The 5,961-nt window shown below is 43.8% G+C and overlaps 1 long non-coding RNA gene across 1 annotated transcript; it reads left to right on the forward strand.

The window, feature by feature from the left end:
- The first annotated feature begins 3,547 nt into the window (after positions 1-3,547).
- On the forward strand, positions 3,548-5,478 carry LOC123383460. Its single transcript, XR_006593206.1, has 3 exons — positions 3,548-3,642; positions 4,367-4,947; positions 5,424-5,478. It is a non-coding gene; the product is annotated as an uncharacterized LOC123383460 (long non-coding RNA).
- The last annotated feature ends 483 nt before the right edge of the window (positions 5,479-5,961 follow it).

Below are 5,961 nucleotides of genomic sequence, written 5' to 3' on the forward strand. Positions count from 1 at the left end.
ATGCCATTTAACTGGAAGTTGTTTTGTGAATTCTCTGTTTTTCTTTTTTTTTTAATTTTTTTTAACATTTATTTATTTTTGAGACAGAGAGAGACAGAGCATGAACAGGGGAGGGGCAGAGAGAGAGGGAGACACAGAATCTGAAACAGGCTTCAGGCTCCGAGCTGTCAGCACAGAGCCCGACGCGGGGCTCGAACTCATGGACCGTGAGATCATGACCTGAGCCGAAGTCGGACGCTCAACCGACCAAGCCACCCAGGCGCCCCTTCTCTGTTTTTCTAAGTTACCTCTTGAAGATTCTTGGTCATCTACACTGCTTAGAATTCATATCTTCTTAGTTACCATTTGCTTTTGTCTAGTGTATTTTCTGCCCCATCTTACTTTTGCTTCTCTGTTTCAGGACAGTCCTAGAAAAGGGTTTGAGGATCTTTTCTATATTTAACGCTACAATACCCTCCGAAACATGTTCTAAATTCAATAAGAGGTATCTTTAAATATAAAATCAAAGGTTTAGGGGTGCCTGGGCGGCTCAGTCGGTTTAGCATCCAACTTCAGCTCGGGTCATGATCTCGCGGTTTGTGAGTTCAAGCCCCGCGTCGGGCTCTGTGCTGACAGCTCAGGGCCTGGAGCCTGCTTCCGATTCTGTGTCTCCCTCTCTCTCTGCCCCTCCCCCACTCACACTCTGTCTCTCTCTCCTTCAAAAATAAATAAACATTAAAAAAATTTTTAATAAAAAGTTTGGAGTTTTCAGCTATTATATTATCCCTCAAATCAGAGTGTTTCATTCTTTATTATATTTCCAAGGACCAGAAATCCCTCCTGACTGAATTTCAAAATACAGTCACAATTCAGATTCTCTGGAACAAAAGCAAAGTCATTTCTAGGCACTCCTAGTTTTATGTTCCTCATTACACACACTGAGATTCCTCTAAATGTGAGTCATTTAAGCAAAGCTTTGGGGAACCTCCAGATTCCTTTTTAATTATCTTAAAGTAGTCTGAAAATACTTGAGCAAATCCTGGAGAGAATGCCCTTATTAGCAAGATGTTTTAAAATCAAAAAAGACCTTGTTATGAGCTCAAGATACTCCTTAAATCTTTTATTAACGGTTCGGGTTCGTCTCCTCTATCTGCCTGTCTCACACCATTAAGCAAAATGTAGGTATTGCTTTTTTTTTTTTTCTTTAGCTCTTTTTAGCATCCTCCCCAATACCAAGAAATACCAAGAGGGACAGAAAGCTGCGGGAAGACCCAGGCTTTCATGCCGGTTCAGAGCCAGCCAGACTGTACGTTTATGATTCGGTAGCCGTGCTAGAAAGTGCTGTCTTAGGCTGTAGTCAGAGGTTGGCCACAGTGTAGCTCAGGCTCCCCTTTTGCAAGCATCATCCTTCTCTCCCTGGCAGCAGTGGTTTCTGCCTCTGACATGTACAGGGAAACTGATCACTGAGAAGGAACTCGGCAGGTTCATAAGAAATACTGGGAACCCTGGGTGGCTCGGTTAAGCGTCTTGTCTTGCTTTCGGCTCAGGGCATGATCTCACGGTTCGTGAGTTCGAGCCCCGCATCGGGCTCTGCCGATGGCAACACAGAGCCTGCTTGGGATTCTCTCTCTCTCTCTTTGCCCCTCACCTGCTCGCACTCTCTCTGTCTCCCTCAAGATAAATTAATAAACTTAAAAAAAAAGAAATACTTTTGCTGGAAGTGGCAGAAAGCCTGTCTCCCAATGGCTGAGGCAAAAAGGCATTTCTCTTGTATAACAGTTCTCTCTGTAGGAAGCTGCTAGCGTGGATTCGATGCCTCAAGGATGTTAAGAACCTTATCGTCGCATAGTTGAGCCTTTGCCACGGAAATATAAACACTGCAGCTCCAACGGTCAGGGCAAAAATCAGAACAGGAAAAGACAGAAGGACCCCTTCAGCCTCCTTTATCAGGAAGGCAGAATCTTTTCCAGACCTATCTCCCTGAGACCCAGCAAGGTTTCTGCTTGGATCTCACGGCGCAGAGCTTGAGTGACTGCAAGACAGGTTGGGACATTGCTGCCTCAAAGCAAACGGAGGATCCATGAGCGATGAGGAAGGGCACTTATCCCAAGGGCTTGGTACTCATACCAACGTCTGTCTCAGCAAGAACGTTCGGGAACACTGTACCCAAATGTAAGGCAACCGATCTTGGCTAGGGCCTTTGTTCAGAATGTGGCACGGAGAGGTAGTACGGCACCTGCTGAGAAGATTCTGCCCTTGCATTCAGACATAGAACAAAGGAAAACACAAACACATGCTACAATGTGGAAACATTATGCTAAGAGAAAGAAGCCAGATGCATGTGATAAGATTCCATTCATATGAATTAGGCAGGATAAATGAATCTATAGAGACAGAACACAGATCGGGGGTTACCAGGGGCTGGGGAAAATGAGGAATAAAAAATAACTGTTTAACGAATTTCAGGTTTCCTTTTAGGGTGATGAAAAAGTTTCAGAACTCGGTAGAGATGATGGTTACGCAACATTGTGATTGTACAGAATGCCACTGGGTTGTTTGCTTTAAAATGGTTTATTTGATGGGAGGACCTGGGTGGCTCAGTCGATTAAGCGTCCGACTCTTGGTTTCAGCTCAGGTCGTGATCTCATGGTTCATGGGTTCGAGCCCTGCATCAGGCTCCACGCTGCCAGTGTTGGAACCTGCTTGGGATTCTCTCTCTTTGTCCCTCCACCACTCGTTCTCTCGTGCTCTCTCTCTCTCTTTCCCTCTCTCTCAAAGTAAATAAATAAACTTTAAACATGGTTAATTTGATGTTATGTGAATTCCTTTTGCCTTCTGAAAGAATTAAGACTAGCTTTGTGCAACTAATCTTTTTTTTTCTTTTTTTTTATATATGAAATTTATTGTCAAATTGGTTTCCATACAACACCCAGTGCTCATCCCAAAAGGTGCCCTCTTCAATACCCATCACCCACCCTCTCCTCCCTCCCACCCCCCATCAACCCTCAGTTTGTTCTCAGTTTTTAACAGTCTCTTATGCTTTGGCTCTCTCCCACTCTAACCTCTTTTTTTTTTTTTCCTTCCCCTCCCCCATGGGTTCCTGTTAAGTTTCTCAGGATCCACATAAGAGTGAAACCATATGGTATCTGTCTTTCTCTGTATGGCTTATTTCACTTAGCATCACACTCTCCAGTTCCATCCACGTTGCTACAAAAGGCCATATTTCATTTTTTCTCATGTGCAACTAATCTTTAAACAGCATTTATTCTTCAGCTCCTACAAACCCAGGAGTTTCAATAAGCACCACTTAGTTGCAACTGAGGCAGAGATAATTAGTCAGCCTTCAATACCCGCTTCTATCCTTTTCTTCCATAGTAACTGAAACCAATGTGCCTAGCTAAAAATCAAAAACAAAAAACTATGTTTCCCAGCCTCCCTTGTAGCAAGGTATGGCCACAGGACTAAGTTCTGCTTAGCAAAATGCAAGTTCCCATTTGCATTGGGTAGGTCTTCCAGGTAGGATCCTTAATGGTGTAAGACGTTTTGTCCTTCCTCTTTTATTTTCTTTCTTCCAGCCTGGAAGATAGACTTGATGGCTGGAGCACCACCTGCCATCTTGGACCATGAGGTGACCTTGAAGATGGAAACTATATGCTGAGTACGGTAGGACAAAAAGGGAAGAGACTGTGTTCCCAATGACAATCCAAAGATCCTATACCATTCATGGAGAGCCTGCTTTCAGATTTCCTTCCCCCGAGAGAAATAGGGTAGAAAATTCTAATGTGTTATTTGTTAAGGGGGAGGAGGTTGTTGTTTGCAGATACAGCAGCATAAACTTCAGACGATTCTTCATTCTTGAACTTATTGTTTTTTACATTTATTTATTTTGAGAGAGAGAGAGAACTAGAGACAGAGAGAATTCCAAGCAGGCTCCGCAATATCAGTGCAGAGCCTGATGTGGGACTCAAACTCACAAACTGTGAGATCATGACCTGAACCGAGATCAAGAGTTGGACACTTAACTGACTGAGCCACCCAGCCGCCCCCCGCCATTCTTTAACTTATTTAAGATAGCACAGCCCAGAGTGTGAGTAACATACTCCACTCCAAGGTTAAAATTGGGCCACAGCCTGTTCCATAACAGGTGTTGCTGCCACTTACCTGGTCTGTCCAATGGGTACATCAAGTGTCCATTTCTATCAACAGACCTCAGAGGTCACAGATTAGCCAAACCCATTCTATAAGGATGTTTTGTTTAACCAGCACATTTATTTTGTTACTAATACTGTTGTCATTCTTTTTTATTATTTACTTAAGATACTTGAATAGGGTTGAAGGGCATGTACTCTCTAGGTTCCCATGACCCGCTCACTCTGTATTTTCTCAGACTGACTGCCTCACTTATGTACACAACCTCCTGGGCTCCTGAAGGCATTCATGAGGACCACCCTTGGAAATGATTCTTTCAACCTGCGACTTTACAAATGGAGGGAGTGGAGAGAATTCACCGAGAATGTTTCAGCTTGCACTAGGAAATGATTCACTAGCAATGAACCGAAATACGGACGCACTGATAACAGACAACAAGTAACACAGCGCGCGGCTCCAATGTTAATTTCGAATTTCTCTCCATTAAGAGAAAGCCATAGGATTAAGGAAGCATTTCTCAGTCATGCTGGACTTCAATTCCAATTGGGTCGGAGTCCGTATTTTCTTGTATCTGGACTTGAAGGATTTTCAGTCTGTCTTTATCAACTATAGACTGTTCACTCATCAACTATGGGTCCAGACTTCTAACTACTGTTGCTTCCCGGTTGCTGCTGAATAGATCGTACAAGGTGGGATATCAGTTGGCCCCACTTGAATGGAAGCTCTTTGAGGCCAGAAATCACGTCTGCTGTTCTCACCACCGTCTCACCAGCACCAAGCATACGGGGCCTGGAGCATAGCGGTCACCCAGGGCTTCAGGTATGTTTATGCGGGTCGTTTTCAAGAGTGCACACCAAGGGGACAGCAGGTTAGCCGGGACTGAACTACAGCCCTTTCTGCTCACCAAGCCTGCACCCTGGTGCGGGATACCTCCAATGGGAAAAGGGGACCTTTTTTTTAATTTGCACGAAGGTCGTCTGGGCTCCCCAGGCTGAGTGAGAAGAGCTACACCAGCGACGGGGTGAGCAGTCTTGTATTTCACACAAAGGTTCCTTTTAGAGTGGCAACAGCCCAGAGGCTCTCAAAACAGTTGTGAAACAAATACAGTAAAACCTTGGATTGCGAGTAACTTGTTCCACAAGTGTTCCACAAGGCGAGCAAACATTTCTAATAAATTTTAACTTGAGAAACGAGCGATGTCTTGCAATACGAGTAGTACAGGATGCCGAAAGTCACATGATTACAACTGAGCCAATGGTTCTTTTTTTTTTTTTTAATGTTTATTTATTTTTCAGAGAGACAGAGTGTGAGTCGGGGAGGAGCAAAGAGAGAGAGAGACACACACAGAATCCAAAGCAGGCTCCAGGCTCTGAGCTGTCAGCACAGAGCCCGTCGCGGGGCTGGAACTCACGAACAGTGAGATCATGACCTGAGTGGAAGTCGGACGCTTAACCGACTGAGCCGCCCAGGTGCCCCTCATTGTAGTTTTGCTTTGTATTTCCCTAATGGTAAGTGATGATGAGCATCTTTTCCTCTGTCTGTTGGACATCTGGATGTCTTCCTTGGAGAAATGTCTGTTCATGTGTTCTGCCCTTTTTTAAAATGGATTATTTGTTTTTTTGGTGTTGATTTGTATAAGTTCTTTATAGATAGTGGATACTAATCCTTTATCAGATATGTCATTTGCAAATATCTTCCTCATTGCATGAGTTGCCTTTCAGTTTTGTTGATTGATTCCTTCACTGTGCACAAGCTTTTTAATTTTGATGTAGTCCCAATAGCTTATTTTTGCTTTTGTTTCCATTGCCTCAGGTGACATATCTAAAAAAAAGT

This window comes from Felis catus, chromosome X (genome assembly GCF_018350175.1).
Source record: "Felis catus isolate Fca126 chromosome X, F.catus_Fca126_mat1.0, whole genome shotgun sequence".
In the NCBI taxonomy this organism is placed as follows: domain Eukaryota; kingdom Metazoa; phylum Chordata; class Mammalia; order Carnivora; family Felidae; genus Felis; species Felis catus.